The sequence below is a fragment of the Xenopus tropicalis genome, chromosome 4, assembly GCF_000004195.4.
Source record: "Xenopus tropicalis strain Nigerian chromosome 4, UCB_Xtro_10.0, whole genome shotgun sequence".
Taxonomy (NCBI): Eukaryota; Metazoa; Chordata; class Amphibia; order Anura; family Pipidae; genus Xenopus; species Xenopus tropicalis.
Genome location: NC_030680.2, coordinates 49,808,849 through 49,836,361, shown reverse-complemented (window position 1 = coordinate 49,836,361; position 27,513 = coordinate 49,808,849).

Sequence of the window (27,513 nt, the reverse complement as noted above, 5' to 3'; positions counted from 1 at the left end):
GTGCTTACTGATGTCAGCATTCCACACCCTTGCTGCCTTCACTCTTACGCTGCTTCAAATGAAGGTTCTGTTCCTCTAATCCAAAGGGGGGGCCTCTGGTGCGCTGATCGTTTTTATGGGAAAAAAGAACTTCCCCTTTCTGCCTATAATCCCCTCTAATGTACTTGTACAGAGTAATCATGTCCCCTCGCAAGCATCTTTTTTTCCCAGAAAAAACCCCAACCTTGACAGTCGAACTTCATAGTTTAAATCTTCCATCCCCTTTACCAGTTCAGTTAAACGTCTCTGTACTCTCTCCAGCTCATTAATATCCTTCTAAAGGCCTGGAGCCCAAAACTGCACTGCATACAGGTAAAGCCTTACCAGAGACCTATAAAGAATTATGTTTTCATCCCTTGAGTCAATGCCCTTTTTTAAACAAGACAGCATCTCGGGGGCACCTGCAGGGCCCCTGGGGCAGGAGCCCCAGTGGGCCCTTCACCCCTCAGTCTGACCCTGGATAAATATCTTGTTTTTCTTGTGTACTTACTACAAATAAACATCCTTATATAAATTATTTAGTCAATTGCTCAATGCACATCTCAGAAAAAAAGAACAGCAAATGGTATGTTTAACATTTTTATATGTTTAACATTTTATAACTCTTAGTAGAACTAGTAGATGTTCACAAAACAATGCACAATAACAATATACTATATACAGTATACCACCATTTGGACTAAAGTATGTTTTGAAACTTAGTCCTTTGTCAAGGGGATTCTGATGTGCAGGCATTCTGTGTCTATTTGGTACTGCAAGCGCGCGGAAAAGAAAGTGACGTCACTTTCTTTGGGTCATTTCCAGGGCCGCCATCAGAAATCACGGGGTCCCTCACGAAAAAATTTTCTGGGCCCCCCTCCCACCAGTACGAAGGACTTACAGATATGAGACAGCAGGGCCCCCCTAATACATGGTAGCCAGCAGTGCCCCCCCAGTACATTGGTAGCCAGCAGGGCCCCCCTAATACATGGTAGCCAGCAGTGCCCCCCCCAGTACATTGGTAGCCAGCAGGCCCCCCCCCAGTACATTGGTAGCCAGCTGTGCCCCCCCCAGTACATTGGTAGCCAGCTGTGCCCCCCTTCCCCCAGTACATTGGTAGCCAGCTGTGCGCCCCCCTTCCCCCAGTACATTGGTAGCCAGCTGTACCCCCCTTCCCCCAGTACATTGGTAGCCAGCTGTGCCCCCCTTCCCCCAGTACATTGGTAGCCAGCTGTGCCCCCCTTCCCTCAGTACATTGGTAGCCAGTTGTGCCCCCCTTCCCCCAGTACATTGGTAGCCAGCGTCTTGTGCGGCGGCTCCTCCTTGGCGGCAGCTTCGCGCTCCTCTGGCGAGGCCCTTCCTGTATGACACCTCGGTGCTTCTGAGTGCCGAAAGAAGCCAGGCCCTTTTATAAGGTTGTGCCCCGTGCGTACTGACGTGAATGTACGCACAGGGCGCGACCAATAGGATCACCCGCTGACCACCAATGACAGGGCCCGGAATTGATTTAAGGCCCAAGCTACTAAGAAAACTTTAGCACGGCCGGGCCCACTTTTAAAGTTAAAATCGTCCGGGCCCGGGACGGCTGTATCCCCTGTGCCCCCCTGATGGCGGCCCTGGTCATTTCCGCTAGTATTAATTGTCGAGCGTAGGAATTGTCGCACATAAGAATTGTCGGGCATAAGTACTGATGCAAGTCAAGGAAATAGGAATGCATACTTTCTAACTAGCTCATGACATAGGTGCCAAACAAAGACATTACATGAATCAACTTGGCATAAGCTTAAAAAACTAACAAACACCAATAATATTAACAACACCATGTATATTATTCCATTTAGAAAAAATACACATCATATTTAAAAACTAGGAGCATTTAAATACTGTAACCTTTTAACCTTTTATTTTTTAACTTTTTATTAACATTTATAATAAACCATTTATAAAAATAAATGGTTTATAAAGGGTTTATCGGCATTGATAGCGGCAGGAAAACCTTTCTGACTTTGATCCTTCTGTGCCAATCTGGCCAAAGGAAAGTCACGATACCGAAGCTTAAATGAATCCGAAACTTTCGTACAAATCCAATTTTGTTGCACAAATTGTCGTGCTTTGTGTTGTGCAAATTTACTAAAAAGTTGCAAAAAATACGCACAGTACAAAAACTTGAAAAAAATACGATTTTTTTGTATTCGGAAGCGATCGTACTTTAATAAATAATTTCAAAATTAAATAAACCCAAGCAGTGTTCTCCATCCAATAAGTATTTATATATTTTTGCTTGTAATCCTTTGCATAAATGAAATGATCAAAAATATGTTGCTGTCAAAATAATCCTTTGTTTTATCTCAAGAACCTTTAAGGCATGGGCCCACTTTACAGAAAGTAAAGACCCCTTATTCAATAACTCACAGTCCCAAGCATTCTGATATTTCAAGATATTTTATACCTATATTAAAGGTTTTCTTAACAGGTTTTTCTTAACATCTCCATCTAGAACAACCCACGGTCCGGTAATCATGTTGGAATGGAAAACACATTCTCAAAATATCTTAAAATCTAGCACATTCTTAGTCACATTTATTTTTCATCCTGGGTTTTTATTATGCTTTTCTAGAAAGCTCTATTTTTTTACTCCGTCTGCCTGCATGCTCCACTTAAGTATTAGATTTCACAGATTTCTTGTAAATTGGCTCACTAGAATGAAAAAAAATTCCTTGAGAATATTCAGCAATTTATTTTTTGTGATGTATATCAATAATGTTGTACAGTGTACAGATTATAAATGTTTTCCTTTTATAGAATATCTTAGCAAAATAAATTAAACTCAGTTAGTTTAAGCATTGAAGGAGTGGTGCGCACCTTAAAATGTATTATAATGTTGAAAGTAGTAGCTGATAGTAATAGACAGTTTACGCCTGGTTTGGTTTCTTCTTTTATTTTGGTATTTTTTTTTATTTCAAACATTTGTCTTAACATCCCCATCTAAACCATGGTCAAGGATTTACAGTATAGTTACATGTAGTTACATAGGGTTGAAGACCAGAGTCCATCAAGTAAACCCAGCACACGCAAACCTATATTAACTTATCCATACACTCACATACATAATCTATATCTACTATGCTAGTTTAAGAACTCATCCAAGCCATATGCTGCTTCAAATGAAAGTTCCGTTCCTCTAATCTAAAGGGGAGGCCTCTAGTTAGTTTTATGGGAAAAAAAGAACATCCCTTATCTGCCTATAATCTACTCTAATCTATTTATACAGAGTAATCATGTCCCCTTGGAAGCTCCTTTTTTTCCAGGGAAACAATCCCAACCCTGACAGTCTAACTTCATAGTTTAAATTTTACATCCCCTTTACTAGTTTAGTTGCACGTCTCTGCACTCTCTCCAGCTCATTAATATCCTTCTTAAGGACTGAAGCCCAAAACTGCACTGCATACTCAAGGTGAGGCCTTACCAGGGACCTATAAAGGGGCAAATGATGTTTTCATCACTTGAGTCAATGCCCTTTTTTATACAAGACAGCACTTTATTTGCTTTAGTAGCCACAGAATGACAGTGCCTGGAATTAGACAACTTGTTATCTACAAAAATTCCCAGATCCTTCTCAATTAAGGATCCCCCAAAAACACTAACATTTAGGGGCTGATTTACTAATCCACGAATCCGAATCCCGAATGGGAAAATATCGGATTGGAAACGAACATTTTGCGACTTGCTCGTAAATTGTCATGACTTTTTCGTAGCCATTACGACTTCCTCGTAAATTGTCGCAACTTTTTCGTAGCCATTACGACTTGCTCGTAAATTGTTGCGACTTTTTCGTAGCCGTTACGACTTGCTCGTATATTGTCGCGACTTTTTCGTATTGAGCGCTCGTAAACAGCGGGAAAACCTTTGCGACTTTGCATGATTTTGGAAGCCTCCTATAGGACTCAATGGCACTCTGCAGCTCCAACCTGGCCCAAGGAAAGTCATAATACTGAAGCTTGAATGAATCCGAAACTTTCTACAAAAAAGTTGCGACAATTTACGAGCAAGTCGTAATGGCTACGAAAAAGTTTTGACAATTTATGAGCAAGTTGTAATGGCTACGAAAAAGTCGTGACAATTTTCAAAAAAAATCGCAAAATACCGATCATTACAAAAACAAACGCATTCAGACGCTTTTCGGACGTTCGTGGATTAGTAAATGTGCCTCTTAGTATATAACTCACGTTTATATTATTTCTTAACTTTGCACTTGTCAACATTGAACCTCATTTTCCATTTTGCTGCCCAGTTTTTCAATGTAATCAAATCGCTCTGCAAAGTGGCAGCGTCCTGCAATGGAACTTATAGTTTTGCGCAATTTAGTATTGTCAGCAAAAATAGAAACAGTACTCTCTATGCCTACCTCCAGGTCATTAATAAACAAGTTAAAAAGCAAAGGACCAAGGACAGACCCCTGCAGAACTCCACTAACCACACTGGCCCAATTAGAAAATGTTACATTTACCACTACTCTTTGTAATCTATCCTTCAACCAGTTTTCTATCCAATTACAAATATGTTCTAGGATATTCCTCAATTTTATCATTATTTTTCTGTGAGGTACTGTATCCACTTCCATTCCAGCATCAAAGTTTCTGCTCACCTCCTCATAAAAGGCAACTAAATTAATTTGGCAAGATCTGTTACGCATAAAACCATGCTGGCACAAATTTATAGTATTGTAATTTGCAAAGTATGTTCAAATGAAAAACAAATTCCCAAAACATTCTGCTAAAATCTAGCACATTCACATTTATTTTTCTTCCTGGGTTTTTATTATCCTGTTCCAGAAAGCTCTACTTTTCCCTTCTTTAACCTGCATGCTCCACTGAAGTCATAATTAGATTTCACAGATTTCTTGTAAATTGCATCACTAGATTGAAAAAAAACATTCCTGGAGTATATATTTAGCAATTTATCTTTTGTGATATATATCAATATATGTATGTATGTAAATGTACAGATTGTAAACATGTTTTCCTTTTATAGATTATTTTAGCAAAATAAACAAAACTTAATGGGTTTATGCAGTGGTAGTTCACCTTAAAATGTAATGGTGTTGACGGTAGAGTGCATAATGGTGGCTTCTCAGTAACATAATCAATAGTATAATCATATATATACCATGACTTCATGTATAATGAAGGATAGTACATTAATCTTTAATTATGAGCCAATTTACTGCAGAATAAAAGCCAAAATCAGTGCTTGGTTTTTCAACAGAGAGAGTTACGACAATACGATTTTGGAGTGTTCGATCGGCATATTTTCGGCGACTTTTTTGTACTTTGCGATAAAATTTGTGCAACAAAAGCGTATTGTCGCGCCAAGTACGAAAGTTTCGGATTCATTCAAGCTTCGGTATTGTGACTTTCCTTGGGCCAGGTTGGAGCTGCACAGTGCCATGGATTCCTATGGAAGGCTTCCAAAATCATACAGAGAAGGATCAAAGTCCTGCATTTTACTATTGTTCGGATACAAAAATTTTGTGACTTTCGGATCGCCAATACGATATTATCCTGAGTAATACGATTTTTTTGTAAGCATATTTGTGATATTTGCAATCTAAAGAAATTATCGTATCCAATCCGAATTTATTCAATTTGGGATTCAAACTCGCATTTTCATGAATGTGCCCCTTAATAAAGATTTTTTTTTCCCTGTGTGTGCGGCATTCTGTTCTTCATTTATATAAATATATAAGGGTATCCTATAATAACCTCTCTAATGCTTTATTTACCAGGAGGCCCTTCCAACTGACACAAGGGCACCCACTCAGTTTAGAAGAAAGAAGTTTCCATTTAAATATTCGGAAAAGATTTTTTACTGTGAGAGCTGTGACATTGTGGAATTTCTTCCCTGAATCAGTCGCTCTTAGTACAAGTTGATCCAGGGACTGGTCCAATTTTGCCATCTTGGAGTCAGGAAGGAATTTTTTTCCCCCTCTGAGGCAAATTAAAGAGGCTTCAGATGGGGTTTTTTGTGTTCCTCCGGATCGACTAGCAGTTAGGCAGGTAATATGTAGACATTATGGTTGAACTTGATGGATGTATATCTTTTTTCAACCTAACTTACTATGTAGTAGAAAGGAGTTAGAGCAGGACAGCTCCAGAATATGTGTATGAGAGTTCCTAGATGGTGAAACTGCACTGTAGGTTTTGTTAACTTTTGTGAGGTATCTATACCATTTTGTAGGTAGCTTGTAGTTGAGTTCTTGTATTTTAGCACATTGGAAGTATGTGTATGTCAATTGTATGATTTTTGGGTTTCATTAATGCTGATGTTGAGATCTATTTCTTGTCCAGTGTCTTGTATCAGTGTGATGTGAACATCTAGAGCTTCTCAGGGTATTTCTTTGCCAAAAGGTATAGAATTGGTTGCTTCCACTATATGTGGGATGATCTCCCAATTCTTTGTAGTAGGATATTGAAACCCCATCTGGGCCGGGACCTTTTCTAAACTTAGAGGTCCATATCATATGATATTGTGGGAATCTTAGAATCCTAGATATATTCCTTACAATGTTGTTCTTTTTCAAGGTTAAAGCTAGGGAGTTGGTATAGCTTAATGTAATTCTGGTGAAAAACTTTGGCTATTTCTGTAGAAGTAGTAACAGTGTTCCTGTTTGCAGTTCTTATTTTAGTAATATGGTTATATCGTTTTTTTCTTTAAAGTCTCTTGCAAGAGGTGGCCACATTTGTTGCTGTGTTCAAAAAACAATTTTTTATTTATTTCAATGTCTTTGGCTAAATATTGAGGAATAAGTATCTCATAATTCCTTCCTAGCCTGTGTTATTAAATGTAAAATGTAGGTAAATCTGAAAAGTTTATACTGCGCTTCTAAAGACTTGATTTGAGATAACAGCTGTTGTAGCTTAGCATTATGTTCGCTTTTTTCTTAACTCCTATTCTAATTAATTCCCCTCTGATAATGCATTTATTTGCCATCCAGACCGTCCAGGAATTTGTGTTTTCTAATTTATTCTCTTGAAAGTATTGCCAAAGACTTTGGATTATTTCTTGTTTAATATGTTTTCCCTGAGCAGGCCTGGATTTGTAGGCAGGCCACCAAGGCCCAGGCCTAGGACAGCAAATATCTGGGGGTGGTATCTGAACTGGGGATTGGGTGGGAGATTTTGACAGCTGTTTAAATCTCCCACCTGTCCAGTCTCCAGTTCAGCAATACAAGGAACTGCTGTAATCAGTCAGGTGCTGGTCCCACAGTTGGCACCCAAGAATGTTTCCTGACAAGATGGAAAAATGAAAGGGAAAGGACATAGAAAAGGAAGTTGAGCGAAATGTTACAAATTAAGCTAGACCTCTGAGAGAAGTGTAGTAAAAAAGAAAACTCAAACAATAATAATACATACAGCACATAACCTATAAATGGGGTTTGATTAATCTGGAGCTTTGTTATATAGGAGATTCTTCCGTGTGAGTCCTGCATTTACCATATGGGTGACCTTAGTCTTTTTGAGAGTCTCATATGTAGGCTGCGGGTGTTGGCTTATAGGCAGTTATATTGCTTAGGCAAATTTCTAGTGTAAAAAAAAAATATGCCACCCTCGAGCTGGCAGTCCAAATAAAATAAGAGATTGAGCTCTTGCCCAGGAGCAGTAACCTATAGCAACCAATAAGATATTTACTTTAAAAAAGGTGACCAGTAAATGCTACTTGCTGATTGGTTGCACTTGGGCAAACCTTTATTACATAACTCCATAAAACCTTATAATTGTAAAAGGCAGAAGTTAGCAATAGGAGAAAACACGTGGGCAAGAATCTTGCATTGTATAGTGCTATAATATATAAGCGGCCAATATGTTGCATTCAATATCAATATTGTCCAGCTGAATGCAGGAATCCATTCTGGTTAATCACTCATTATTATCATCTGTGCATCCTTGGTATTCAAAGGAAATAATGAACAAGTTACCAATGTCAGCCCGAAGGATCGTGAGGCATTTTTAAGGAAGGTGAATCATGATCCTGTGAGTAAGAGCAGGTCCATGTTGGTCTTAAAACTGTAGGAAATAGTATATATTTAAGCAAGTAGATTATATCTACAATCACTCGTGTTAGCTTGTAGTTGTTTTATCGATAAATGTAATGGAAAAGTTCCAACAGATGATATTGATTCAGGGAGTAAAGGGGCAGAAAAAAAAAAAAAAAAGGGGGGGGGGGGGGAGGGAAATAAAAGTGTATTCCACCATGCCATGTGGATCCTGTTGAAGTAGTTTAGCAGCTAGCTTATTTCAGGCTGTTTTCAAAGGCTCATTCCTGTATCTCCTGTGATCAAATCCAGGAGATTGTGAAATAGTTAGTATTCTGTGGCAGTAGTAAGGCCTCTGAGTGACTCTAAGTGCAATAAGATCCAGATGTCGACAATGTGGTAACAATGTGGATTCTGTGCATCGTAAGATATCTTTTAAGATTAGATCCATGTAGAGTTAGCATAAATGGTGGGCCAGGTAATTCGGCATAATGTCTCTGTTACCCAGGGAGGTTGATCTAAGTGTTCTGGTGTAGCCTGAAGAGGCCATGCTTGTATATCTAAATCTCTAAATCTTGATTTATAACATATATCAGCCTGTAGTAGTATTATGGCGATTTAATGGTGGTCGTAGTGAATGACCCCTAAGAGCCAGTGTTATTACTATAGGCTATCAGCAGATAGATCCAGTAGTAGAGACTGGGGGGGTAAAAGGCTTATTTTTAGTGATGACCGAATCTGTCCCGTTTTGCTTCACCATAAAATTTGCGAAACATCAAGAAAATTTGTGAAGCACATTTGTTGCACGTTTTTTTTGTCGCCCACGTCTATTTTTTTTGTATTTTTTTGTCACCAATGGCAAAATGCGGAAATTCACTGCAAATACATGCCTGGTGAAAAAATTCGCTCATCACTACTTATTCTGAGTGCTCAGGTGTATTTGAGTGGGGTAGTTTATGTTTATGTCTAGCATGTCACCCCTATATGCCAGATCCCTCCATTCTTTAAAGTCAATCAGCGTCAGACCTAGAAAATGGCAAAATGTATCTGTTCTGTCTGGTTCTTTTGGGCTGTATTGTTTCCTGTCTTTTGTAGCAATGAGTGCGAAGAAAAAGCCCCATCTGTAAGCTATGTTTTTAACTCTCATGGCAGTTGTAAGGGATCTGAGGGCATGGCAATGTTGTATAGTTTGCCAAGCTAACGGTTATTTCGTAATCCTTATATTTGTAGCATTCTACATTGCATAGTGCTCTGAGTATATCTTCCTTAACGGCAAAGTTATGTACGCAGCACACTACATCCTTAGGTTGTTCTGACCTAGTCCTGGGAGTCCCAAGTGATTGGTGGACGCTATCCAAGTCTAATGGAGATGCTAGATCCTTGTCCAAAATAGAATTAAAGATTGCGCTCACCACTTGGCACAGCTCCGCTGGAGGGACCAAATCAGGTATGCTGTGAATCCAGTGGTTATTGCAGCGGCCTCTATTGTCCAAGTCCTCCATATGTTTTTTGAGCAAGTAAATAAATTTGTGATCATTAATCCGGTGTATTACTTGGTAATGCAACTGTTCATCTTTCTCAAGCCTGGTATCCAGTTTGCCTTCTGCTTCACCTATGGCCCGCAGGTCAGATTTTATTTCTGCGAGGTCTGCCTTATGTCACTCTTGTAGCGTTCTTGCCATTGCTCATAGGTTTTCCTTCATTGGGAGAGCGGAAAGTAGAAAGAGTATGTCTGACGGTATGGAAGTCATGCTGTAGCCAAATGCAGTAGAGCCAGCCGGGCTTGGGCTTCGGGTCCTGTTTTCCACCATCTTGGATTCACAGGCATTGGCCCGATGTGGGGCTTTCTTACCCAAAAACAGAGACATTGTGCTTTGAGCACTGTGTTGATGTGCAACTAATTTTTCTGCGGCAATTTTTTGCACAAGTTCAGCAAAACAATTTGCCAATGGCAAAATGCGGAAATTCGCTGCAAATCCATGCCTGGCGAAAAAGTTTGCTCATCACTATTCAACATCTATACTGTATAAACCAATAGGTTGTCAAATTGAAGGTGGATGAATCAAAAAAGCAGTTTGTACAATATGAAGGTACCTAATTGCTTACAGACAAAAACATTTATTCTATGTAACATAATTGAACATTTTTCTGAATGAAAAATGAAAATATCATACCCAGGATACACACATATGAAATATAAAATGCACATGCATATTGGCATATTGGTTCTGAGGTCTCTCAGCATTCTAAATTATTTAATGTTTTGCTGGAATAATGTAAAAATATTAGTGCATGCACACAGATTTCAGAAAGGACTCTGAAATAGCTAATTTGACAAAAATAAAAGAAACTTTGCAAAATCATGAAGTTTTTCCTTTATGTATACATTTAAAAAGTCAATGATTATGTGTTCAGCTTCTAATTTATAAATTTGTGAATGTTGTTTTTACCCTTTAGATATTATCATGGAGAATAGTACTTAAGGTAAGTAATGCTAAAACTTAAATCCTGCATAAGGATATTTAATTTGTGGTACTGTATTTTTGGATGCATTTTTCAGGACTTTTAGACATATAAAAGTTGTTTTATATTGGATTTAAGGAAGGTCATTTACTAATAATGGTAGATCGAGGCAAATCCTTCCATACACTATGAGATCCAAACTTCTGGTTAAATGTATAGTGATACATTACAGGTATTAATAGGAACATTTTACCATGCCAACATAAACTGGAAAGGCCTATTAAAGGAGAAGGAAAGGCTAGTAAAGAGCTAATCTCAAGCTGCAGGCATACCTTCAGTTGTCTCAATAGTGCCCTTAAGTCTCTCCATATTTCACCTGTTCAGAAGATCTGAAGCCAAACAGGATGAAAAAACGCTGAGCTGTGTAAAGAAAGTTCCCATAATGCCTCACTCCTGCACAGACATGCAGACCCAAATGAACATGCTCAGTTAGTAAGACTATGGGGCTGATTTACTAAGACACGAATTCGAATTGGAAAAATTCCGAATGGAAAACGAACATTTTGCGACTTTTTCGTATTTTTTGCGTTTTTTTCGGAAATTGTCGCGACTTTTTCGTTACCAATACAATTTTCGCGAAAAAACGCGAGTTTTTCGTAGCCATTACGATTCGCTCGTATCTTGTCGCGACTTTTTCGTATTGAGTGCTCGTAAGCGGCAGGCGAAACTTTCAGACTTGGCATGATTTTGGAAGCCTCCCATAGGACTCAATGGCACCCTGCAGCTCCAACCTGGCCCAAGAAAAGTCACCATACTGAAGCTTGAATGAATCCGAACGCTACGAAAAAATCGCAACATTTTGCGCAACTTTCGGAATGGCTACGAAAAAGGCGCGACTTTTCGCGCAAGTTTTAACGCTACGAAAAAATCGCCAGATTTTGCGCAACATTCAGAATGGCAATGAAAAAGTCGCGATAATTTTCCGAAAAATCGCCAAATACCGATCATTACGAAAAAAACGGAATCGGACGCATTCGGCCCGTTCATGGGTAAGTAAATGTGCCCCTATGAGTCAGCTCCTGCATCCTGCAGATGCACATTCGTAAGGGGGGGGAGTGAGTTCTTAGCATTCTTGAGGGAGTGGGGAGCAGGAAAGAGCAGAGCTGCGTGTCTCTGGCACAGGAATTACAGACACAACTAATCTTTTTCCAGAGAAGTCAGTGCAGCGTTTCTGTGAGTGCTTATGGCTGTATTTACATAGACCTTTCTGATAAAGCTTACTTAGTTAAAGCTTACTTAGTTTTTACCTTTCTTTCTCCTTTAATCAAAATGTGAATGTGTAAATATTCCTATTATTAACATTTGTTTAAGACTCTCAAAATCTGGCTTAAAAACAAGAAAAAACTTGAATGCAGCACATATTCTACTCATGATTTTCAATGAGTCTACCAACTTTTAAAAATACTAAAAAAAAAAACATGAATTGAAAAAAATTGTTTGAATTTTGCTAGGACAACTTCCATTGAAATCTGAACTTTTTTAATTTATGTTTTTTTTTACATTTTTGCACTTATTAAATCCTGAGTTTCGAGTTTCAGAAATTCAAATGAAAATTCTTGAGTTCTAGTGCAAAAAACTCACTATAACCACTCAAATTGAATGTTGATAAATCTGCCTCCAATGTTACTTACCTTTTCTAATGGAGGAACCCTCCTACCACCCACCCCATCCCAACACTTACTAATTTATGTCTATCTCTGACAAGCATGATAGCAGCTTAGTAAATAGTGGGCTGTGGGGGGGGGGGGGAGGAGGGCACTCCAATTAGAAAAGATTAGCAACAAGAAATATGGCTCTTAAAATGATTGACTTTTAAGTTCTCAATTTGTCTCATGGCAGAAATGGCATTGGATTTTTTTGCTTAGTAAAAGCGCACCTTTCCCGTGAATAAAGCACTGCCTGCTTTCAGCAGCACTGCATTCATGAAGGAGGGGCTTGTTTGTTACTTGGGTGCCCTGTCAGACACCCTCTAGCTTGCCAATGGCAGGCATTAAACAGGTAAATCAAAGCTAATTTATGGTTGTTCTTTTTGAGGTAGATAATTAGATTACCAGCATACAAGCTTTTTCATAAATAAAAAATGTATGTTGAGCCCAAGCCTATTCATTATACCCATGTTAAACAAGCAGGATACTACCCCGTTAAGGACCAACCAGGAAATAAATGTACCAGATGGATTTGCAAGGTGACCCTTGACAAAGGCCACCTTATCTCTATGGCCAGGGACACAAGAGGCAGGTCATATGCTTGTCTCCTCCAGACACATAAATGCATGCTACCATTTTTCAGCATTTGATATCTGCTCCATGTAGTGCTTACACAGGTCGACAGGAGAGGGGCATGACAGTGGATCCGCTTTGCTCCACCTTGGTAAAAAATGCAGGAGGAAAGCATATGTCCACTCTATGTACCCCTAACCTGTCTGTCAAATGAAGCATAGTGAGAATCCGCCCCGCTATCAAACATATCCTCTAGTGTAGATGCTTCCTAGGTTGCACCATGCTTGTTGCATATACTGCTCAGTATTCCATAAACCCCTTTATCCTACTATTTTATATGTAATTAATATCAGTATTAATTATCTTTAGAGGCTTAACAACTGGTCACATATGCAGAAAACGGCCACAAGCCAAGATCTGTTTCCCACTCTGCTTCTGATTAATGACTACATTAGTTCATGAAAAAGTAAGGTAATTTGCTATCAATGACGTTGTTGTATGAAGGAATGAAAAAATTGTATAAAACAAAGCAGATGTACTAAGAAATTTATTAAATGATTGGAAGTAAGACAAAATGCCATTGTAACTGAAAAAATAACTTTTTGTGTAGATATTTTTTAATTGCTTCTATTAAACCCAAGTGTTTAAATGTAATTTTTTTTAATATTTTAATAAAAAAAAAAACAGTTTTAATGTTGATGTATACTCCAAGGTCCTGGACCAACTTTTCTTGAAAAAAAATATTAAGGCATCTTAAGTATTCAAGAAATAAAAATGTGAGATTGACTCATGGCTAATCAATTTGTATTTGATATGTTTTAAATACCCTGTTTCCCCAATATTCTATTTTAAAGAAGTGTTAGTGAACCCCTGGAATAAGGGAACAAGAATGTATAACTGCTCACTGAGCAAATACATTTACAGCCTAAATTGTTCAAAAGACAGATTAATTAATTTAATCTGATAGCTTTACATCTATGGGATAAATTTATGCAAATTGCTCCTGTACATGAGTCAACCTTTTCTTTAATGAGATTTTTCTTTAGTCTAAAAATCTTGGGTTCTGATTTAATGCTTTTGAAAAATAGAAATATCTCATGTATTTTTAAAATTCAAAGAGAATATATAATGTAATGTCAGAATAGATTATAAGAACTGAATGATGACTGTGGATTGAATATTGCACATGTTAAGTCAAATTAAAGGCAATAGAACTTTATGGAAATACTGAGCTAAAATCGATCATGTTTTGAAAGCATTAGAATTTGGCAAGTCCTCTTGTACTGATATGTTAATAGTAGGATCTTAATCAATATCCTACTAATATCTTCAAAGCAAAGCAGTATAGATTTTTGTTTTCAATGCAACAATAATTGCATCCATGGTAAACTCATATATATATACAGGGTTGGAATGAAAGCACACACAGGTTTTTCACAAAAAAGTCTCAAAAAAAAGTCTCACAAAAAACCTGTGTGTGCTATCATTCCAACCCTATATACCTACGCTTCCTGCACTGGCACCCAGGTATTACTTCTTCTCATGGTGTGCAGCTTACTAGCAACAACTAACATATATATATATATATATATATATATATATATATATATATATATATATAGAAAAAGGCTGAGGCACACACTTATAGGGATAACAACCTGGGTGCAAATCAGATAAACAATGCAAATATGTAAAAAATGCTGATGCACACCAGGAAAATTTTATCAAAAAAAAGATACTTAGTTTATTTAGATCAACGTATATATATATATATGTATGGTATTGTCATCAATTTGCTTTTAAATGAAACTTAACTATTATGTAGCTTTTACGTTCAGTTCTTCTGTAGCTAGGGTGGGTAAGCCTTAAGTGAGGTATGTAAGACACTTATTTTTAAGCATATAAAGTTGCATTACATTAAATAAAGTAATCCACTATCATAACATCTTCCTGGACCTGATGCCATAGAGGTATCTTTGGTTCTACCATGATCTTCCTTACAACAATACACCAAAAAATCAATTGTGTAACTTTCGCCCCAGAAATAACTAGGGGTGAAAGCTATGGAGTAGCAATGATCAAATTTTTTGCGGCAGGCATGGATTTGCTGTAAGTGTAGTGGTAGTGTTTGCATCAAAAAAGTAGCTGCTACTTCAAAAAAAAGTCAAGCAATAATTTCACAAATTTTCCGGCTAACCAAAATGGGACAGATTTGCTCATCACTATTAAGGAGCTTTTTAGAGCTTATTAGTGAGAGTAAACTAGTTATTTATTAGTTATTAATTAGTACATTAATTCATGTCTTATGGATCAAAATATAAAAATTACATTACTTGGTTCACGTGTCCAGCTATGACACAATTTTGGAGCAAAGTATGCCAAATAACCAGCAAGATAACCAATAGCAATATTCACTCCTCTAACCTCCCTGTAATGGTACCTGGGGGCTAGCGGGGACGCCCGCCAGCTGCCTCCTACATGCGCACGTGCGCGCCTTCCCCGTCCTTTTGACGCACACGCTTGCGCGTTCTTCTTCCTGGTTGTGTGCGCATGCGCACTCGCGTCTGTCGTCCTGCGCTGTGTGTGACGTCACTATGGCGCGAAATTTGAAAATATAAAGCCTATTCTGTAGGATATTCATTGCCCAACGTAGGTTCTGCTTCCTGTAAGTTTCTGGGTGTTTTCCTCTATTGTATTGCCTTGTCTTGATCCTTTGCTGTTCTGATTATTCTTGTTTGCTGCCTGGACCAACCTTTTGCCTGATTCTGACCATTCTTGTTTGCTGCCTGGACCGACCTATTGCCTGATTCTGACTATTCTCATTTGCTGCCTGGACCGACCTTTGCCTGTTTGACCACCCTTCCGGATTCTGTTTTTGATACCTCGCTGTCTGATTGTTGCTGACCCCGGCCTGACCTCTGACTATGCTGTCTCATTCCCATTCTCCCTGCAACACGGTTCTGGTTCCCTTGCCTGCTCAGAACTCTCTCCTTGGGTCTCTCACTATAAGACCTGGCGGCATCCGAGTAGCGAAGGGCTCCTCCCGACGTGAAAGGCGGCTGTTAGAGGCAGAAGTGTGAGCCGAGACCGGGCCCTTGGAGCTAGTTCTGAGTTTTTGGGATATGGACCGTGACACTCCCCTTGCTCCTTTTCCATTATGATATTAACAGCAACTTAATTATAAAAGATAAATTGTCACTCCATCTCCTTCACGCAGCAAAAGCCTTGATTCCCAAAAAGTGGAAATCAATGAACCCCCCCACGGTAAATGAATGGGTCACCCTGGTAGAAGAAACCAGGAAGTTAGAGGAAATCACCTCCCTGATACATAACAAGGTTTTCCAATACCACAATACCTGGAAACCATGGCTGCATCTGTTAAAATATAAACTAGAGCTGAAACATTACAAACTCCTAGGATTGTGAACTAAAATACAATTGAACTGTACATGCTGTATGAGTTATATATAGTGATGAGCGAATCTGTCCCGTTTCTTTTGTCGCCCGCGGCTATTCTTTTGTCGCGAGGCTATTCTTTTGGACGCATGGTGAATCCATGCCTGGTGAAACATTTCGCCCATCACTAGTTATATATTGTACTTTACTACCTCTGTATAGCAAAAACTCGCTGTTAATCCTGTATTAAAGAACATGACATGTAACTTGACATGTAACAAAATGCTGACCCCTCCCCCCTCTTCTTCTTTCTGTATCCCCCCCTTTTTGAAATATAAAATCAATAAAAGAAAGATTTGTTAAAAATAAAAAAAAAAAATTACATTACACAGTTGTTTTTATTTATATACGTAATGACAGTCTGTGCTATTTCTGTCAGGAGAAACATGTTGTAGGAATAACAAAGTATATATAAAATAATTCCTTCTGCCACATACTATGCCACATACATGGTCTCAGACCCTTGTTTTTTTAACAATTTGTTGATACAGATATGTGTACTGATAGGGAAGAAAAAGAAAGCACTTGCAAATGAAAATCAATCTGTATTATTTCTGCTTTATGTTTCTCATCCTATTTAAATTGAGATTAATTGTGCTGCCTTAGCTTTTTAAACACTGACATCTGAACAATAATTAAAAGCATTAAGTGTAAGGAGGATGAGGCATTTTTACATTTAAATTAATCACTGTTGTTTCATTATAATGACTTGGAAATTATTTTTATAGCAAGACAGTACATAAAATAACATTATCTGGTACCTTTTATACGCATCGATAAATGTTTCTGTTGCAAAGATTCAGAAAAGTAATAAAAGCCCAGACACATGAAAACCTATACCAACAAATATATACACAAATGTATGTGATGTACAGAGCTATATAACAGTTCTACTTGTGTTTAAAGGGTATCTTAACAAACACATAAAGGAAAACTATACCCGCCTGAATTAATACTTAACGAACACTTAACGAACACCTATTAAAGAGTGTCACCAAACTGGAATCAGTAAATATTGCCCTTTTACATCCTTTCCCTTGATCCACCATTTAGTGATGGGCTGTGTGCTCCCTCAGAGATCACATGACCAGATATAATGCAGCTTCAACTGTAACAGGAAGTAGTGTGGAAGCAAAAGGCAGAACTCTGTCCATTAATTGGCTGATGTGGCCTAGCATGTATATGTGCCTTGGCTTGTTTGTGTGCACTGTAAATCCCCCCAGGGGGGCCTTAAAATGGCAATTTTCTGTTTAGGAGTACCCAATAGCACATACTACTAAAAAGTATATTTTTATAAAAATGGTTTAGTTAGATGAAGCAGGGTTTTATATATGAGCTTGTTTATGCAATATCTTTTTAGAGAGACCTACATTGTTTGGGAGTATACTTTTCCTTTAAATAGATTCTGTTGTCTCTATTACAATTTTGGGTCCTTGGATTCAATCACTAAATTAACCACTGTACTAACTTTAGGTTTCCAAGTTTAGAGGTGTAAGGGGGAAGATGATGACATATATATCTATAGGATATTAGGCAAAATGTTGCCTAATAGTTTCATAACTTCCTCCCTCAGCCTAACCAACCCATATGTACAAGGTGTGCCTGGTCAGATTAACCATCATTGTTTCCCCACTGAGCTTCTAAGGGCCCCCACTAAGGCCAGGAATGCAGAAGAAGTGGCAACAAAAATGCATATCTTGATTAGTAATGTAAGGTAGTACTTTCAGGCTTCCTGAGTACATGGTAAAATATTAAAATACATCAAGGTTGTCCCTGCTTTGGCCAGTTCTACATTCTTTTAAATTGATTAATTGGGGATTCAGCTTTTTTTTTTGTATGCAGTTTACAAAACTTAATAAACTACAATAAAGTTACAAAACTATTACCTGCTGCAGCAAAAATATACTTGAACACTGGGCATATTTGCACCTGGTCTGTAACACATAGCAACCAATCTGTTGTTGTTATAACAATCAAAATGAAACATTTGATTTGTTACTGCCCATGTTTAAATCTGCCCAGTGTTCATGCATGAGCCTCAAGAATTTTAATCGACTTAGCTGTAAATTAGTTTGTAAGTATAGGTTGTGTGTGCTGGGTTTACTTGGAAGGGTTGAACTTGATGGACTCTTTTTTCAACCCTACCCTATGCTTGACCCTACCTGCAAGTTGTTAAATTCTAACCCAACCCAGTACCTGTGAAATCATACCTCACATCACCATTAAACAGAAGTGATGTCAGATGTCAGATTTTATTTCAGACACAGAATGCCTTTCATGAGAAAGAACTAATGCAGTACAGGGATGTGTGAGCTTAAAGGAAAACTATATCCCCATCTAAATCTAAATAAACCATTTTCATAAAAATTTACTTTTTTAATATTATGTGCTATTGGGTACTAATAGAAAACTTCATTTGGTGTTTAGACTACTACAAATACCTTCATTTAATGCACAGACTACTGTAGATGATGATTTAATGGAGGAGCTGGTTCTGTCTCTATTTCATCCTGAGATTTATACAAAGAAATGTTGGAGATAGCAAATAGTAATATCTAAGGGGCACATTTACTTACTCACGAACGGGCCGAATGCGTCCGATTGCGTTTTTTTCGTAATGATCTGTATTTGGCGATTTTTCGGAAAATTGTCGCGACTTTTTCGTAGCCATTCCGAATGTTGCGCAAAATGTTGCGATTTTTTCGTAGCGTTACTACTTGCGCGAAAAGTCGCGACTTTTTCGCAGCTTTCGTGTCGAGTACGAAAGATTCGGATTCATTCAAGCTTCAGTATGGTGACTTTTCTTGGGCCAGGTTGGAGCTGCAGGGTGCCATTAAGTCCTATGGGAGGCTTCCAAAATCATGCTAAGTCTGAAAGTTTCGCCCGCCGCTTACGAGCGCTCAATACGAAAAAGTCGCGACAAGATACGAGCGAATCGTAATGGCTACGAAAAACTTGCGTTTTTTCGCGCAAATCGTATTGGTAACGAAAAAGTCGCGACAATTTCCAAAAAGTCGTAAAGGCGATGAAAAAAACGCAAAAAATACGAAAAAGTCGCAAAATGTTCGTTTTCCAATCGGAATTTTTCCAATTCGGATTCGGATTTGTGGGTTAGTAAATGTGCCCCTAAGTGTCTCTTCCGAAAAAGGCTACAGAATTTTGCTAATTCTTGCAAATGTAAAGGTATTGTGCATTTTAGAAGGCCTACCAATTCAGAGGTGAGCCTCCTCCAAATTATCTGAGGCCACATTGTACCCAGGGCAGACAGCCTCTTGGGGAATGAAGACATTTCTGACTATATACATTGTATTTGTTCTCTTCTCTTTCCTCTTCTGTTCACTAGGTGAATACATTATGTAAAAAAATGTTTTTTTTCTTTTCAAAAATATGCAAAATGCTGAAAATGACGCACGTGACTTTTTTTGTCACCCAGTGAATTTTTACGCAGAACATTTTTGTGCCGGTTTTCGCGAAAAAATCCGCCAATGGCGAAATGCGAAAATTCGCTGTGAATCCATGCCTGACGAAAAATTTTGATTGTCACTACTTTTGAACCATTTTCTATTAAACATATTCTAAAATCTATCAGGTACCATAGCTAGATTTGAAGCATTAACAATGATAGTGTAGAATTGCTGTGATTTACAACTGCAGATTGAAAAATGCTTAATTCCGGTATTAACTTTCCTGATGTCCTATTATGTGTTTAAAATGCACACTTGACAACCACAGCCACTATATTATTGGATACTGCTGTTCATCTTCTATTTTTTTGTGTGGGTGGGGGTCTTTTCTTCCCAAATATCTAGAACTGATTGCAGAAGCAGACTATTAACTAGGATGTAATAAAATAGATTCTAACCAAATGACATATATTATATTTGTGGTGTTGTTGTAGATTGCAAATCCAGAAAGAGTTAATCAGAATTGGAAAAGCAAATTAAGATAAAGAATGTGTTTAAGATTGCTAACTATTGTAGCATGTACATATAAAATATTCCCAAAGGCATTTGTCCCATTAATATTCCACTCACATTTTGCAGTAAAGCCAGCTTATTGTTTTCTGTTTAAAAGGATTTACTAGAATGTAGACTGTGAACATCTTTAAAGACGCCACCAATAAAATGACAAAGAAAGACACAAATAAATATAATATATTGTAGAGGTACTGTAGCAACAGCTAAGGGTTTTGCTTTTGTTTGTCATATTCAAAGAAATATTGAATTCTCAGGAAATCTGTATAGGTAGCATTGAAATAAAATTGAACTTAGAATGTAACTATAGAATAGCAGAGGTTTGGTAACATTAAAAAATATGTGTATAGAAAACAAATGAATTATTAGATAACTGTAAATACGGTGTACCATATGGATTTTGTATCAAATCAAACAATCTTAACTATAAGTATTTTCTCTGTTTACTGTACGTAATTTTCTAAGGCTAAAATCATTAATATGGTGATGATTAATCTCTGTAAGGAAAGTGTAAAACCAATATCCTCACTGTATTATCATCTTTACCTTATTGAAAATGAGGGTTTATCTTACTTTTGCACAATAAGGCAACAGAGACATGTTAGTAACATGTAAAGTAATTATATATATATATATTTACATAGAATTGGGAATAAAACACATTCCTAACAACAAACATAAGGGCAACTATGATATTATATACAGTATGAAATTTTTCATCAGGCATGGATTTGCTCTGAAATTTCGTATTTTGCCATTGGCAGATTTTTTCACAAAACGGGCAAAAAAATTGCGTGAAAAAAATTTGCCAAGCAAGAAAAAGTTGCGGTCACATAAAAAATAAGTTGTCTCGTCAAAAAGTTGCATCATAAAATACATTGAGGACGTGTCAAAAAAATTGCGGTTGCATCAACAAAAAGTTGCACAGTAGTTACGTTTTGCAAATTTTTCCACAGTTTCGCAAATTTCTTGCAAATTGGACCATTTCATCGAATTAGCTGTATGTAGGTTAACTCACGTGGGTTTTGGTGGGACACATTTACTAAAATTCATTTTTTCTGTCCTTGAAAGTCATATAAACTAGACATGGTATAAATTCAAATTAAAGTTGATCAGTGTTGTATTTATCAAATGCGTGTATTTATAAAATGCTCACACGAAGATTTCAAGTTTACATTTGAAAAGTGTTGTTAAAACTTGAAGAACATGTGTTTAAATAGACGTTCGTTTCCACTAATCCTCTTTATTTTTCCCAAACAGGAATTGCTCCAGCAGCCATTGGTATTCATTCTTGGAAAACAATAATGTGTTTAAGTTTCACTTGAAACTGCATGACTAGTCTATTCCACTACTATTCTAAACCTCCATAGGATTCAATGGTACTCGATAGATCAAACCTGCCAAATTTTTTTTTTACAAAAAAAGTTAACTAAGCATTAATAAATCATGAATTATGGGAGTAATTTTTGAAAAACTCGAATATTTTGAAGAAAATTTCTGAAAAACTTGAATTTTTAGAGAAACAATATTAGAAAAATTGAGTACTGGCAAAACCCCATTGGTAAATCTCGATAATATCTACAAGTAAAAAAAATGACTTTTTTTCAAAATTGCTTAGTAAATGTGCCTTTTAGTTTAGGTATTTTTCCCCAAGCGGCTTTCTTAAATAAGGTCTGCAGTTTTTCTTTGACTTCAGCTTATTCTTCTGCTTTTTCTTCTTCTTTTTGTTATTCTTAGCGCCCCTCCTACAGTTTTAGGGGTACAACACCCAAACTCTCCACACTTCTTCGCCCTATAGTGGAGCAGGTTGCTTGTGCTTTTCTATGCAATCCAACCACCCGTCTTTTTGTGGTGCCGCTCTGAAAACCCCAATTTTCCATTTGCATTTGACCTGCCGCCAATCTTACAGCTTTAAGGCTACACTCCCCAAACTTGAATCACATAGTCTTGGGGTCAGCCTGAATGAAAATATGATGATTGTTGGATGCCCAAAAGTGGGCAGAGCTGTGAACAGCCAATCAGATTTTACCTATTGACTTGGCAGAGATTCAACCTGCTTCCATTGTAACAGTAATAACGCCAAGGTCCCCAAACTTTGCAGAGTTAGGCACCAGGTAACTGCGTAGCCATTGTGACAACCCCAATATGAGCCAGATATGCCAATATCACAAAATTATTCCTTTTTCAAACATCCCAAGAGAATGAACGCTATTTTTTACATACCAATGATATTAGCCAATAACCACTTGACAGGACACTTGTAACTACAGATTTAGCACCATTTAACTATTATATACCTATTCAATAGATATTGTGCAACATTTTAATTTTTTATATGACTACTTACTCAAAGTTTGAAATTTCATGGTTTAAGAAATGAAAATTCCCTCTAAATATTAGTTTTAGTCATAAGAAGCCTAGACATCAAAATATTCATATTTTTCTTAGTATTTTAATGTTACTGATAAAAGCTGATGAACTGCATATTACATGAGATGGGTGGTCTCTTTGTAGAAAGAATAAACTGTAGCTGTCACTCATAGGGTCCAAAATGTATTTGGATTTTAACTTTAACTTTTAACTTTTTTTGTCTTATTGTACCTTTTATGTTTTATTAGCACAAAAGCATCCTTTTCTACACTCCTAATTCTATTTTTATTAACAATTCTGTTTATTGAAACATACAAGGAACATGAGCAAAGCAATACAGGAGTAGCCAACCTTAAAAGTGAGCAATGTGTTAGTAGTACAAAGTAATTAATTCATGAAAATATCAAGCCATGTAGGGTCGATCTATACTAAGATGGTGTGACAAGGGCCCTTATTGAGAACTGCTTGTTGTAATAAGGGTCATTGCTGTTGGAAGTGGAAATATGGAAAAAGAATGGGGGATTACCCCAGTGCAAACTTAACAGACATCTAGGTAAAGATCACATTTATCTGCCATCTTCAATGTTCAGCTATTCCCTCCCCACTTTATAAAATATTAAGGCAATTGCTTCTCATATAAGTTAACTTGAATATGGGTATTGCTTTGAGAATAAGCTTTGACCAGAAAGTGAGGCCTGGAAACGGGTGCAGCATAGGGGGAGAGCAAGCCAGGTGAGCGGCGATTGGGCAGGTCAGGTAATGGGTCAGCTGGGTACAAAAGAAGGGGGCAGGGGAAAGGGGGGCCATTCAGCGTGGGAAGCGGGCACCCATCTTGTCGGACAACAGCCGCATGAGTATCGCTCACCTGCAGCATGGAGGCACTCCTGAGCCTCATAAGAAACGAAGCTGAGAGGAGAAGGATGGCTTCTCCGGATGCGCCAACAGCTGAAGGAAGCACCACCGGAGGAACGCGCGGAACACGTCAGAGGCGCTCCAGACCCCCCCAGTCAGCTCAGCCCCTCACCGGTCCACAGCAAAGGCAGGCGCGGCCGCAGCCACAGCCCACCAGCCCACCAGTTGTGCCCGAGACAAGGGAACCCGAGCCCAGGACACCGGCATGCAGCGGAACCCCGCCAACGTCATCAGCAAGGGCGCCAGGTACTCAAGGGGAGGCCAGGGGCGCGGGCGAGAAAAGGCACACGTGTGGGCCGGCAGAGGGTCAGAGGTGCAGCAGGAGGCAGAGGGCCCCACCTACAACACCATCAGCAGAGGAGAGAGCGGGGCAGGCCACTAGAAGCAAGAGAGGGGGCAGACAGGCACTGCAGGCCCAAACACCACCAGAAGTAGAGGTCTGGTACACCCGCAGCAGCAGCAGCGCAGGGTGTGGGGGTCAGCAGCCCACAGAACCCTCCAGCAGTCAGGCAGTACAACAGCTTCCACCAGGCAAGCACAGCATTCTTCCCCCAGGTACCCCTCTGAGGGCAGTGATGACTCCTCCTGGGAAGAGGAGGAAACAGGCGGGGCACCCTCTCCTCAGAGGGTAGGAGAGAGGCAAGGTAGGCATCTGGGCATATTCTCCAGTGGTGGCTGACCCTCTGGCCAGTGCCAGGAATACACCCCACATACCTCCGGCATTCCAGGTGCAGCGGGAACCAATAGAAGGGAGTGGGCAGCAATGGGAACAGGGAGCAGACAGCACGGGCTATATCCAGAATTCTGGGTCCACAGGTATACTATTCCCCTTGACCTCAGCCAGACACTTACTGTGTTATGCACACAGTCAGCCCCGTCACAGCAGGTTCACCCAACAGTGGGATCCGAAGGGTCGGTAAGGCAATTCCAAGCAGGGCTGAGGCAATTACTGGCACAGTGTGCCACAAAGCAGTTGCCAACAGCACCAAAAGCGCCCATATTAGGGACAGGTGGGACACAGGCGGGTGTACCTCAGGGACCGGCGCAAGTTCAGCAGGTGGGCCACAACGTCCACTGACGCAGCATCTAAGAAGGGCGACAAGACTGTCCCCATCTCAGATAGCGCAAAGGGGCATGCTTACATCTGCTTTGAGGGCCCTTTGGGGGCTCATTTAAAACCAGAGGTGAGAGAGAAGATATGGAAGTGGGAGTACCTTGATATCTTCACTCTATTGCCCCTGGAGCATTTTAACATAGAAAGGTGGGAAAAAGGGAAGGAACACAGGAAGGAGGAGGATGAGGATCGCCGGCATTATCGCCTCATACCTAGAACCTTTGGGAACTGGCTCCAGGCATTTTCCACGCTCGCAAGTGTGATAGGTGAAAAATCCTCAGAACACTGCTCAGCGCTGTTCTGTTACCTAGATTCCATTTGGGAGGCCCGCAAAGTCTATGGGAGTATGGCCTGGCACAGGTATGATGAGCAGTTCAGGCAGCGCATGGCGGTAAAACCAGAGCTACAGTGGGACCACAGGGACATAGGCCTGTGGATGAGGCTCATGACTGGTAAGGGCTACAAAGGGTATGCGGGCACACAACCGGGGCAGCCCTTTCCAAGAGGCTCTGGCGAGCAAGCCAATGGCCCAGCCGGAGCACAAAAAAGGGCGTGTGCTGGCCATATAATGACAGCCAGTGCAAATGGGGCAACTCGTAGCGCTTTTGACATGAGTGCTCCCTATGTGCAGGCTCCCACTCTTATGCCGCTAGTGCCAGACAAGATGGAAGGCCCAGCCACCTGTATAAAATTTCTAGGGATACAAATAGATACAATACAACAAGAATGCAGGTTGCTGGCCGATAAGGTCGCCAGCCTAAGGTCGGATATACAACGGGCCTTGAGGTCTAAAAAGAGATATAGAAAAAAAAAATTGCCAGTGCTCAGTTAGCCTTTAAAAGTGATTTCTACAAAAGATGAGGTGTTAGTACCACACTTTGGCCAAAATACGTAAGCTCACGTGCCACGTCAAGGTCCCTCATTTTATGTGAGTCCTACACTGCCTATTGACATTATAAGTCTTAACATATGTTTTCAAACTCAACACCTACCAGGCGTAACCAATGACATCGCTGATTCTTTATCCCGATTTCAGTGGGACAGATTTCGGCGCCTGGTGCCAACAGCCGAGCCCCAGGGGGACCCCTGCCCGGAATACCTCTGGCAGATTATATGCAAGGTATGATGGTCTGGGTGCAGAGGTCAGTCGCAACCTCCATGTGGTTGGGTTATCCACACAGAGCAGAATAAAAAAAATTCTCTTTTAATTACAGGTGGGCCATGTTCAGTCTGGGTGGTCGGGCACTCATATATTCGGTGGGCAGAAAAAAGAGCGCAAGTCCGCAGGAACGGCTCGCAGCTTGGCTTCTGCAAACTGGAGGTAGTTATTTCCTGGATAGGAAAAGGTGGGTTAGTATGGGACGAGCTAGTCCCACTCATTATACAGCGAGCGAAAGAGGCGGGGCCACCAAACATTGTACTGCTGCATGCAGGAGGCAATGATTTGGGTAAGTGTCCCATGAGACAGCTCATAAAAAATATACATAGAGACTGCTTTAGATTATGGTCCCTTTTCCCTTGGTTGATTATAGTGTGGTCGGACATAGTAAAACCACTAGTGTGGCAGGGAGCTAGATCACTCACAGCAATTAACAAAGCCAGGCAAAAGGTAAACAAGGCGGTAGCCAAGTTTGTAAAACGTAATGGGGGCTTAGCTGCAAAGCATTCCTTGCTGGAGCCAGTGGAGCAATTTCTGCGAATAGAAGGGGTGCACTTGAATGACGTAGGGCTTGACATATTCAACCCAACCATACAGGACACCATTGAGGTGGAGTGTGGAGGCGTATGTGCACCTGAAGGTGTCTTAGTGCACATAGCATGGCGGGTCCTTTGCCAGTCTGCCGGGCATGGTGGTGTGGTATTGGACAGTACTGGACCGTTGGGGCAACCCCTAAGGTGGGTACCCACGGTGATGTTGGATATGGTCAGTTATTTACCCAGAGGCATGGTCCCTTGGGGATGGTTTGTTTAATAATAATTGGTGGATATTATAACACTATGGGGCTGATTTACTTACCCACGAACGGGTCGAATGGAGTCCGATTGCGTTTTTTTCGTAATGATCGGTACTTTGCGATTTTTTCGTATGTTTTGCGATTTTTTCGGATTCTTTACGAATTTTTCGGATCCAATACGATTTTTGCGTAAAAACGCAAGTTTTCCTATCCATTACGAAAGTTGCGTAAAAAGTTGCGCATTTTGCGTAGCGTTAAAACTTACGCGAAAAGTTGCGCATTTTTCGTAGCGTTAAGTTTTAACGCTACGAAAAATGCGCAACTTTTCGCGTAAGTTTTAACGCTACGCAAAATGCGCAACTTTTTACGCAACTTTCGTAATGGATACGAAAAACTCGCGTTTTTACGCAAAAATCGTATTGGATCCGAAAAATTCGTAAAGAATCCGAAAAAATCGCAAAACATACGAAAAAGTCGCAAAATGTTCGTTTTCAAGTCGGAACTTTTCCAATTCGGGTCGGATTCGTGAGTTAGTAAATCAGCCCCTATGTGTACCCACTGAGCTAGGTACATGCAGCTAGTGGACATTGCTGGCATTTGGAAGGGCAGACTGACAAAGGGCCTTACAAAACAATTGTTATCAACTGTTATAATGTTACTATGTTAAAAATGGTACTAACATACAATGCACAATGTTTACTTATGATTGTTTTAAGTAAAGCTGTGGCCAGATCATCCAATCAAGGTGATGTAACGCGTGTTATTTAAGGGGGGTAAAGGGAGCAAGCAATAGGCAGTGCACCTGGTCATGGGATTGTTGTGCCGCTATGCCCTTTTAGTGGTCACCTCCTCCACGAGTTGCAATAGAATTATTCTTATATTTACTTATGTACTGTAAGTCTTATAACTGATGATTTAAAAGTATATCTAGCATAACACC